Raw genomic sequence first — 12598 nt, 5'->3', positions numbered from 1 at the left:
TGCTAGCATGAGCAAAAAAGAACGTGACGTCTGCTAATGTGTGCTTAACAGTATTGTGGCTGCAGGCCCCCTCGTGCTGTGCCCTTTTCTTTGTTTTCGCCTGGAGCACCCCGTGAAATTGGAAGAGAAACTTTGACAGATTTAAATGATTTCATTGCAAATCATTTGCTTTGCTTAGATTTAAATATTGTCCAGTGTTTTGCTGAAGAAATAGTTATTGTACATTAAACAACAATAAAATATTGGCATTTTATGTTACAATATATGCTTCCCCTATAGTTTGATACAATTGCTTCACAAAATGTTGTTATAGTGTTGTTTAGCTGCCTCAAACTAAGATGAAGATTACCTCATGCTACAGGTGAAGAATGCTACACTGTTCATAAATTGCATATACATTTTTTTAGAGACACAGTGGAGGATGAGGATCAATACTTGCACCCATCACTGAAATTGCTGGGGAAAGGTGCAATCATTTTGCGAATGATTATGTGGCCCCTTTGTATAAGTATAACAACCAAAGCTCTTTGTTTTTGATTGCATGCAGTTATAGATGTCTTGAAGTGGAAACTGCCAATTCAGCCCAGTTAACTGACTGCATTTCCTTTAGAAAGCAGTGCAGAGCTGGGTGAATGATAGAAGGGAAGTAGAGTATATTTCAGATATGACTGTTGATGAGTCAGTCACATTGACTTGGGCAATCAGACGTGAGTGATCTGTGTGAAAAACACATTGAGGTGCACAAGCTATTTTGAAAGTCAGAAGTGCCGTACCTTTATGTTTTAGGTTGCAGTATTGCCCACTCTACTGTTTGCCCTTTTAATTTAACAATTAAATGACATTTACTGGCGGCGCGGATGGTGCAGTGGGTAGCACTGCCGCCTCACAGCAAGGAGGTCCTGGGTTCGAGTTTGCATGTTCTCCCTGTGTCTGCGTGGGTTTCCTCTGGGTACTCCGGTTTCCTCCCACAGTACAAAGACATACAGGTTAGGCTGATTGGAGAGTCTAAATTGTCCATAGGTATGAGTGTGTGAGTATGTGAGTGAATGGTGTGTGTGCCCTGCGATGGACTGGCGACCTGTCCAGGGTGTATTCCTGCCTTTTGCCCAATGTATGCTGGGATAGGCTCCAGCCCCCCTGCGACCCTGTTCAAGATAAGCGGGTTAGGATAATGAATTAATTAATTAATGGCATATACTGTTCCTTATCTCACAGCTTGTCTATGTAAAACTTTGTATCAGCATGTGAGCATGTGACAAAGCACCTTTTCTCATGGCTAAGCAGTAGATAGAATCCTGGTCTCAGGATTGATAATCTTGATATGAGAAATCAAAGAGTGTAAACATAGTTGTTTTACATTATTTAAGTATGTCACCATTTTAGAAACACGATGTTGTGCAAATAGTTTTAACCTCATTCCTGTTAGGCCCCAGTCCTCAGAGTACACAGATCTGCGTCTGGCTGTTACCACCCAGTTATGGCTGTATACTGCACCAATAAAATGAGTATAAATTCAAATTCCACAGTAAGGCTCAAACCAGCCTAGTGTTTGGGAAGCAGTTGAAAATAATTGTGGGTGTTCTGATGTGTTTGCAGGAAGTTCATTACACAGAATTTATTCTCACCTCATCAAACCAATCATTAAATTCAAGTAAAATGTATTTTGTGTTTTCAGTAAGTATTGTTTGCGTGCTTCATTTAAAGGCCATGTACCAATATGGTTTGGAGCTCAGTAGATCAAACATTTCTAAATGAGCTGGCACAGGCTTGAAACCACAACTGAAACTCCTTAAATGAAACTACCCAACATCGCTCGTGCAATATCTGTCTTGCCTGTAAATATTTTGCATGTTATTGTCATTATTTTATTCCAGTTTCTTGTGAGTGGTATTTTCAAGGCAATTGAGATTGAAAGCAGACTGAACTTCATGCTTCTTGTCTTAGAGTTTGATGAATAGCATGCTGGTAGCTCTGTTTCTTGTCCTGCAGGAGACACAGGTCATGCTGCACTGGGTATGTTGTCGTGGTAAGACTGTTCACGCTGTTCCAGAGGTGACAGATGGGGACCATTTCTCCTTTATTAAGAGAAGTTCTTCATAAAATTATTGGAAACAGACATGAGAATATTGTAGATAGGACCAAAAGTGAGGGCAGATGATTGTTTTACTTTAGCAGATATTTAGGGTGGATCAACTCTGACCTTTGAAAGGAAAAAAGAATAGTCTATTGTTAGCTTACAAAGACAAATTTGTTGCATGGCCTCTGAATTGTAAAATGTCCGTCTTAAGAACATAAATCTTCACTGATAGGGTTTTGTTTCTCCTGTCTGTTGTTTCTTTTTAATTCAAGTATGAAAGTAAAATGACTGATGGTGATCTGAGATCAGGCTGCAAAACCAGTATAACATTTCATAACGGCATCTGCTGCCTCTTCTCTGATCAAAGCAAGGAGGGTGTGTTGTGTGCTTGTGACCGATTGCCACCGTATGCTGAGTGTCTCCACAGCTACGGTGCATGTCCTCCGGGTCTCTGGCACGGTTATGTAAGTGTTATCTGTTATCCTGCCATAAGTGGTCATACACAGCAGTAAACTCGGTGCTTATTGTGCAGCGTTGTCACTTGCTCATAGCACAGTTGAACTCTGCCTGGCTGCTCACCTCCCTTATCTGTCTAGATAGGGGCTTGCACTGAGGTTAGGACCCTGCTCCTTTCTCTTTCAGCTCAGAGGAGATCCACGGCACCTTCGTCAAGCATAGGCCTACACCCTGTCTTCATATGTCTGTCATGTCAGTGGCTCATAACCTCTTGAACTGCATGTGTAGGAACGTGACTCAAGAAAAGTTTTAACGCCACACATTTACTTTAGCCCACCTTGTTAGCCCACCTTGTTTATTTCCCTGTACTTTTGTTAGGAACTTATTCAGACATAGCAAACACATGTATAGAGCCACTCTGTTACTTTAGTTTATTTTTTATAAAGGTTTGTTGACAGTTGTGGCTGCTGAGGGGTGGCTGTGGGCATTCTCGACATGCCTAAGGTTGGTGTGACATCTGCTCCATCTCGTTGTGTTTCTGCTTGGCTGGGAAGGTGAAGTGGTTCTGGCTGTGCTGTTCCTGGCTGTTCCGACCTGACACGCTGTCAGCTGCAGCACGCCTGCACTGTTTATCCAAAACACCGTGTCATACATGAATTGGGAGCCGGTATGGATGCCAAATCACCGGAGAAATCTTTCACAAAAGAATTGCATGCCAGATGTCGAATAAAACCTATTTTTTCCCCGCTCCACTTTCCTATTTATATGGCGATCATCTGTACAGCATGGAGGGAGTCCTGCTGCTTCCTCACGCAAGCCTCTGGCAGCCAGCTGGCCTCTTCATTTCCTCTGCTTGGACTTTCATTTTTCTGCTCAGAATTCTGTCCCCGCGATTTTTCTCGGCAAGTAAGTGCTCTTAGAATACAACTTCAGGCTCCTTGCCCACAGGCTATCTGGAGGAAGAGAGTGCTGCAACATTTTCTTGCAGGATTTGATTAGATTATTGCAGGAAGCACAGCAATAAAACTTCTATTGTCTATCTATCTGTATATAACTTCTGGACATCTATACACAAAAACTGCAACCCTAAACAAATGTTTCAGGATGAATCAAAAGTGAGAAGCATTTTTAGATTTCTGCAACCTTCATAATGTTGGTGTATTTATTGATTCCATCTCACTGAAGAAAGAAACCATTCCAAACAGGCCTCTAAAATTAATGAAATGGAGATTGCAGTCAAAAAAAAAAGAAGAAAAAAGACTGGATGGTTGGAAAGCTCATGTAACTTGAATCTCTCGTTTCTAGGTCTTTCCAGCATTGCTTCAAGTTTATGATTTTAGGCAGTCTGACATTTTGCAGTCAACATGATCTCTGGTATATTTCCAAAAGTAATTATACCTGAGAGAATATTAATTTGTTTCAGGTTTCTTGTAGTCTATAAAATGTATTTCAACCTATGAAACAAAACACAAGACATTATTATTATCTTCAAAAGAGAGATGTTTTCTTTCTGTTTGAATTTAGACATATCTGGGGGGATACTGTATCATAAGCAGGAATATAGGTAGGCAAGAATCATGCTCTGTAGCAACATGTTTGAAGAGTTTGACACTGTTCAAAATGTAGAATGAACCATCGTACTGCTGCATGCAGTTCTACACTGTGTACCCTCTGACAGGTCAGGTGACAGCTATTACACTGAAACTACAGCAAAAGGGAAATAGTGAATGTAGGTCATCAGTTGATGCAGGGCTGCAGTGATGTGAGAGACATCAGTTCTGAATGGGAATGAATCAATGTGGAAATGTTACCAGTAAGAGGTGTGTGTTTCTGGTTATCCTGCTCATACAGGATCGAGGAATATTCAGTTTGAAACATGCATGCCCAACTAAGTGTCACATATCAGGTGTTGAAAACATTAATTGCTGCTGTCAGTCATGATATTGCCAAAGTGGCCTACAGCAAAAGCTTGTAACACGCCTAGCCTAGCATTGCATCACAGTACCTCTAAGAAGGAGTAGTGTAACATACCTAGCTTAGCGTTGCGTCTCACTACGCCTTCTCAGAGGTAGTCATTCACTGTTATCAATCAATTGCTGAAGACTGTTTTGGAAATGACATGTACTACACAGAGGGGAATTACGTGCAGTAAATGATAACATGAGTAAGCACGGTTGGGCCAGCCATGATAAGGGTATCATCAGCCGTGCCTGACATTTCTGCCAGTCATGGAATTGAGCTTGTCTAATTTTATTTGTGACAGCCAAAAATGTTTGAATAGTCTGGCTGTATCTGTGTGAGTGTTGAGGGAAGGAAAACAAGATTTCAACAATGGTTGAGTGGTTGAGTGGTTCAGGAACCTCTGTTCTCTCTGTTATTATGCAATCCTTTGCTGATCACCAGTGAGGTTTTTGCAGCAATGTTTCAAACCTCATTCCACTACGCTTTTTGTGTTCAGGATGGTTCAGGATGACTTTATAATATATATGTTTATTTTTTTGTGCGTGTTAGTATAAAATAACACATTTGAGATTTACAAATATTAATTTCAAATATTCAAGTCTACAGAAGAACTGTGGCAAGTACTCCAACATGCTTGGAACAACAAAATAATTAAATGAAAGGTCCTAAATAAACATACTATACATTTTACATTACTTTTTAGTAATTTGGCAGAATAGGTAAAAACTGAATCAAATCAATATTTTTTAACACCTTTCGGCGTTAAAACTTCATCACTTCTCTGAAATAGCCTGTCCTGCAGTTCTAGAAGACAATCAGCAGGGAGGTTGTTCCAAGCATGTTGGAGAACTTGCCACAGTTTTTTTGAAGACTTTGGTTGGCTCCTTGCTTCTGATCTCAGACAGCCTTGATCAAGTTTTCATGTAAAAAGAAGTCAATTGCTTATAGTAATATATTACTTTTTAAAATTAAATACAAAAATGAATATTTGGAAATCTCAAATGTGTTCTTTTATACTAACACACACACACACACACACACACACACACATAAAACAGATATATAATAAAGTCTGGGGTGCCTAAGACTTCTGCACAGTACTGTATGTTTTTCACAGGGTTTCAGAACTTGAAATTGTGGGTAATGAGTGACCTGGTTTTGCCTCTTTCGATTTAGACCTGCCATGCTTCTTTCTGGTAACAAGTGGCTTTTGTAGCTGAGTGCTTCTGTAAGAGGGAGATGTGACGATGTTTCCTGTGTTTGCAGCCTTACTGTCTACACATGTGAGAACAGATCGCTAGTCTTCAGAGCACTCCTTTGACCACAGGGAGTTTCAAGAAACTACATTTCCCACATCCAATCTCCCAGCAGTGAAGGTGCTCAACTTTATAAATACTGACTGTTTACAATGAAAAATATAAATAGGCTCAACTTTACGGCAGACCTATTTCGAGGCACCCCTCGTAACACTGCCATGCTGTACTGTTACGTAAAGTGGCCTTAATTTAGTGACAGGCATTCCTCTTCAAAGCGCTAGCTACGTCAGGGCCGAGCCCCTCTGGGCTGTTGGATATGCTCCAGCTTATCCCATTGTAACAAGAGCGCCTGCGATTATTCTCCTGTCCCCTTTAACCACGCTTGCACAAAGATGCGGTTTTGCTCAGCATATACTGGTAATGAAGGCCCTGGTGTTATTTTAGGCGCACTTGGAAGGGCTCTGCTGTTGAATTTGCACTTTTGAAAGTGAGTCCTGCCCTTAACCGCAGTGGTGAGGTGCTGCGGGTGTAGTTTTCCCCACTGGTTCATCTGATTTATTTGTTATTCTTCCTCCCTCTGTATCCTGCCATGTGGTGTATGTGTTTGCCTGGCTCTCGTATGTGTGTGTGGATAATTATTTTTCAAACTTGCTCTCATGAAGCTCTGAATCCAAACCTCTACACTGACAGCAGTTGAAGGAAACTCACAATTTCGGGAATGGGATTTGAAAATCTCCAAAATAAACAGAAAGTGTGACTGCGGCCACAGCCCAGGTCTAAGACTAGTATGCATTCTGAAATGGCTCCAAATAACAAACATCCTGAGTGCAGTTTCCCAGATCAGAAAGATACATGCCCAGCCAATACAATGGACTGTTGAGGTTTACTGGTTAGGACTGTTGTTTTTCACACAGCCTGAATGTGACCAGATCTACCTGGAAATCACTGGGCCTCTCTAAAGAACTGCTGCATTTCATAAGAAATCTTTTCCCCCTTAGCAACAGAATTGACTTCCCTTTGGCTCACCAAGGTTAAAGTAACCTTAGTTGAAATGTCCACACTCTCCCTAAGTCCATTAAGTACTTAGAATTAAGTGTTAAAACATCCACTCTACTATCTGGAGGCCAAACAAAATGACAATGCCAGATGCTGCAATGTGCCTTAAATACAGGATAATAATTTCAAATGAACAAGCTACTTCAGGCAAAGTATTATCTAGCTGATGAGGACTTTTCAGAGTGCAATATTAACAGGCGAATATGACCTAGTTTCACATACGCGAGTGCCTCTTTATGTGTTTATATGTGCATGCATTCTCCACCAGCTGCTCCAGTTTGGGGTTTGCTGTTCCCGTGTTTATGGAATTTGCTCATCACTGCTAAAATGTTTGGCTCAAACTTTCATCAGCGAATTTCTGCAGCAGGATCCAGCGGGCACAGCAGAAACCCTGCAGAGGCCGGGTGCGTGTGAACGACCGTGGAAGGGCGCGCCTTTCCGTAGTGTCTGTCTGGCATTCGATACGCACAGCTGCCTGTGAGAGAGAGCGCTGGCCCTTCCATTCAGCCCGATGCCAGCTCCCACCCCCTGCTTCAGGGAAGGAAGGGGGGGGGTGGGGGGCACCCTTTTGCCTCCTCTCTAAACACTCTCCCCTGCAGCCAGAGGGTCCGTGCGAACAGACGGCCACGGGGAGTGGCCTGGTCGCCCCTCTCAGGCCCGGCCTGATTGAATCTTGTTAACTGAAGTGTTTTCCATTCCACTGGTGTGCGACGCTGACAGCCGCTGTCTCCAGATGGCGGGGGTCAGGGCGTGGAGCCAGACAGGTAATTGCTCCCAGGTTTGAGTAAGCAGCACGGAGCGGGCCTATTCGGGGCGGGAGATTAAGGTCGTTATTCTCCAGCCGAACGGATGCCATTCGCAGATGCGTTCCTGTTCAGCGGCGTGACACATTGTGGTCCTGTTTGTCCCTATGGTACTGGAAAAAAAAAACACAAGGAAGAAACAGGCATTGAAGAAACTAGAGGCTGAAGAACCCTGTCAAAGAAAAGGACAAGCACAGTGCCGCCTTTTTCAATGATGAAAGGAGAGAGCCTCTCCAGAGAGAAGGAAATAATGCAGAAAAACAGCCCTGGCACTGAAACATGATTTACAGCACACAGCCAATCAGAGAGACCATGACAGTTCAGGCAGCTTGTCAAAATTTAACCCATCAGGAACATGTCCTGTTCTTATACATGCTTACGATGCCTATATGTATCGCAGTGAGTATTCCAGAGTTGGCTGAAAATGCGGACGGTGTGTTTATCTGTTTGAGGACTGGGGCTGGGGTGTGAGCGAGCTCAGCCTGGATCACAGGGCAGTGGCAGCGGCCAAACTCACACAGCTGTTTCTAATTGGTAAGTCAGCGCTGACTGCTGACCTACATTCAGCTGCTTATCTTTGAGCTCACATCGCTGGTAGGCTACGGCTCCGTCGTCGGCCACAGCAGTCCGGCTGTGTGCGGAGGAATGCGGTCCCCACTTCGCAGTCCGTAACCGTCTCAAGCAAAGCAAAATAATTGGTTGGGATGGGGAAAAAAAAGAAAACGAGCACCTTTTCTACCTTCTCATTGTTATTCTTTGGAATTCTTGTTTGTGGCGCCGGTTGCAAAAGCTATTATTTTTTTCTGGTGGCTTTTAGTTGTCAGTCTGCTTTATGAAGCACCACTGTAGGGATCCGAAAGGACATCTCTTTGACCCTGTGCATTCTATGAATGCGAGTGGGAGGAGCGGCAGTTCGGGGCTTTCTTGTAATAAACGGACTCTTGGGCCACTCCGCCTTCGCGCTTTTCGCCGCTGTCTCTCTCCTTGGCGCATTCCCCGGGCATTGGAGCCAAGAGTGGAGGGGCCTGTTTGAGAGTCAGCACTCACAAGCCTCTGAACTTTACACCCACAGAGATACAGTCGGGGAGGGGAACCAAAACTGGGTCACTGTGTCCTCGGTCTGAAAAGCGGGGAGAGAAGCAAAACAAATGAAAGTGACCACATATATTTGATGACTTTTACTCTGCAACAGGAATCTCTACCATTTAAAATTACTGCAACCATGAATCTGCAAGGGAGAGGGGGGGGGGGTCAAGGGAATAGGGCCATATGTAGAATGAAAGTGCAACCTGACAACATTCTTTAGCTAATGGAAATCGCTCAGCTAACACACTGCACAAAGCTGGCTCCCTTCCTGTTGTTGACTTTTCATGTACCCAAAGGGAAGTGTAGCGCACATGGAGGGCCTCACAGCAGTAACATGGTGGGTCATCAATCTGAGGCAGTCAGTGAAAGGTCCTTTTTAAATGTGGGTCAGTGCTATAGTGCTGACTCTGCTTCATTTTATTATGCAATGGCTGGAATGGTAGTCTACATATTTTTTTACATTTGCTGTTGTTAATGTATTATATTCATATGTTATTATACTTAAGAAAAATACAGGAATTTAAATTGCATATTCAAATATAATCTTATTGGACATGATTTTTCTCTGGATCCTGCACATGTTTCTGCAGCTCGATCACCTGACTGTCACGCATCAGTTCATCCTCTTTCAACTGCAGCCGTTGGCCTTTCGATTTGAGCGTTTACTCTGAGGTAAACACTGCCCACACACTTCCTTCGTCTCTGCAGACGGAGCTCTATTGACGCGCAATTTGCGAGCTTTCTGTTCTCGGCTCCGAGCAAACCAGGACTCGCGGTAAGCAATTGGGCCGTGGCGCGGCTTCAATGTCTCTGTACCGTCTCCTCTGACTTCTCCTCTGACCGTATTAATCTCTGCCACAGCTGCCGCTGCCCAGCTAGAATGTAAAATGCAGGGCCCTCCATGCGTAATGCACGTGGAGGTCGAATGAAAGAACCGGCCCCCACGATTGGTTGAGCCCTGCAGTCAGAACGCCATTTCTCTTGTGTTTCTGGCTGCTCTTTGTCATTAGCGTGCGTGGTCAGAGGTTAAACCCAAGGCACTCACTGCAGAGTGCAATCAGACTGCATGAGGAACTGATTAGAGTCTCACATTTATTACTTTAGAGGACATTAATCCACTGGGACACCAGAATAAAGGCCCAATGTGGATTACACTGAAATGGGAGATTACATGTGAAAATGGATCATTCTAAAATGTCTGAATTTCTCTTTTATTAATCTTTTTCTATATCTTTTGTTTATCTCAGTGGGACTGTTAGTTTGGGGGGTAGATATCTTTGCATCTGCATTGAGGGGCAGAGATAAAGAAGAAGTCTGCTGTGGGATAAAGATGCACTCTTACAGATGTGCTGCTAATGCCTCGCATTGGAACTCCAGATGGCTTTACAGAGCCTGTCACATCACTGTTAGCTTTAGATGCCCCTGCCTTTTATTGGTAGACAAGTTATTTCTGCCCAACCTTCCCTCCTTTTCTTTAGAGGCAAAAATGGTTTTGTGGTGTGTGTGGATGTGTGTGTGCGCGTGCGCGCATATGTGCACATGTATGTGTCCACATGTGTACTCTTGCATGATACACGCGCATGATTGTGTGTGCATGGTGTGTTTGTGTGTGGCCAGTACAAACACAAGTGACAAAAGGAGATAAGAGGAACGGTGAATTGTCCTTTCCACTCCATTAACTGTCAAAATGGGAACTCCCTGTACACACATTGTTAATGCCATTTACCAGATATCTGTGGATCCCAGGAATGTCGCAGTTATATTTTGTATTGGATTTGATAGGTCCTGCGTGTGCAGTTTGGTTGGCTGTGTTTCCAGTGGTATGCTCTCTTATTCCATCTCGCATGCATATACTGGTATTGTGGTGAACAGCAGGATGAATGACTTCAGTTTGGTGTATTGGGATAGAAAGGGAGGGCGATTCTTCATGCTGGAGCTGTTCTATAAATCACCTGAATTGTTCCTCCCAGAATCCCCCTCTTCCTGTTCTACTGAGGATCTGATTACTATTGGCTATTGAAGCTTCAATACATTAACCAAACAATGCGGTATGATGCTGTAAAAATGTCTTTGCTTCTTATGTTGCTATTTTCCATTGTCTTACTTACCTATCTTATCTTATGATATTCAGTGATTAAAAAAAATAGCAGCACCTTTTGAATTATTATTATTATAATTTTCATCTGAGTTTGCTCAAGTTTTGGAAAAGCTCAAGTGTCTCTTTCTCATCACAATTTGGACAGCTGAAGTACATGAATTTTGAATATTCATGAGGAGAGTAACAACTGAGCCAGACAGAACTAGAACTAGAACTTAACCAGGCTATATATCTTGGTAAAACCTGAGTTACATGGGGTTAATCTAGTCAGACATTTCTGTCAAATGTTCTGTCAAACAAGATTTAAACCCCCATGTCTAGATACTGGCTTTTGCCCATTGGGACAGTAGTCAGAGGGAAATTGCAGCCAAAGGTATAGCTTCACATAGTCCTGCATCTATTCTTTCTGTGACTGAACTGTGGAGAGATTTTAATGCAGATTGTGACCTCACTGCTGCAAGGAAATTTAAAGCATTTTACCAGAGTGTTGTGACTGCACTGAAGAAGATGGATGCCTGCCCTCAGTTTAAGCCTCAGCTCTGTCTTTCGATTGGCAGCCCCAGTAAGGACACTGCCGGCCCAGCTGTACCAGCCATTTGAACCAGATCTTGTGTATTTTTGTATTTAAACAAGATATGTTGTCCAGAAAACAAATTAGCTAATGCTTTTCTTCCATGCTTAAATTTGTCAATAACCTATTTACTATCATGCATGTGTGTGTGTGTGTGTGTGTGTGTGTGTGTGTGTGTGTGTGTGTGTGTGTGTCTGTGTGTGTGTGTGTGTGTAACTGGTTTTTTTTGTGCCTTGTGAGAAGTTATTTCTGCAAACTCATGAAGTTATCCCCCAAATGACACAATTTGCCAAGCCTGTGACAGTCATTTGACTGAGTTGCCAAATAGCCGCATAGCAACAGTGTTGTAGCAACAGTTTCATGAGACTCGAGCCAAAATTAGGAGCTCATCTTCGGGCACAGCTCGGCGCTTTACATTAATCAATCGATCCAGACCACGATCTTTCTCGCTTCTATCAGTCTTCGTTGTGGCTTTGCATTTGGCATTCTTTGGGCTGGTACACGCAGAGCGCCACGTGAGAGGCACCACTGTGTGGGCACACTCGGGACGGAGCAGCTGAGGCTGAAGTTCACTCTCGGTGAACGCGCCGCACCGCTGCGAGGCGGTCTTGTCTCATTTGTCATCATTTATCTCCTGATCCGGTGATTGTTATTAACGTCAGTAACTTTTTAATAGCGTTCTTCATTGGTTTATACTGGAACAGGTTAATGAGAGCTATAGAGACTGTTGATATTGTACAGATCTTATTGTGTTTTGGAATCATAGTACCTTACTTAGTGCCGTGTGGTGTTATAGGCATATTACATTACATTTTATGCATTTATCAGGAGAACCTTGTTCAATGGTACAACACGCGAGTAAGCTCCTCCAAAATAGGTTGGTATACATTTTTTTTATTACTGTCACCTGTAAATTGAATGCACAGTTATGCCCAGTTTCTGGTCCAGTGACACAGCTTTTTGTTGCACCCAGTGGCTGAACAGGATGTAAAAATACACCTTGGCATCTTGGCATGGCAACGATACATTTGAACTGCAGGTAAAACTCATTTTTATAAAATAAATATAGACCTATGACGTCATCATAAAGTTTTGCGATTGCCTGAGTGAAACCTGGGTGCCATACTCATGTAAATCCAGTGGCATGTAGGCTACTAATGGTGTATATCCTCCACACCAAGCCTACAACAAAAAGGCATAAACATTTTTTAAATAAAACAGTATAAAAAGACT

The sequence above is a fragment of the Conger conger genome, chromosome 8, assembly GCF_963514075.1.
Source record: "Conger conger chromosome 8, fConCon1.1, whole genome shotgun sequence".
In the NCBI taxonomy this organism is placed as follows: Eukaryota; Metazoa; Chordata; class Actinopteri; order Anguilliformes; family Congridae; genus Conger; species Conger conger.
The sequence above is the reverse complement of the archived record's forward strand: the minus strand, read 5'-3'. Positions refer to the sequence as shown.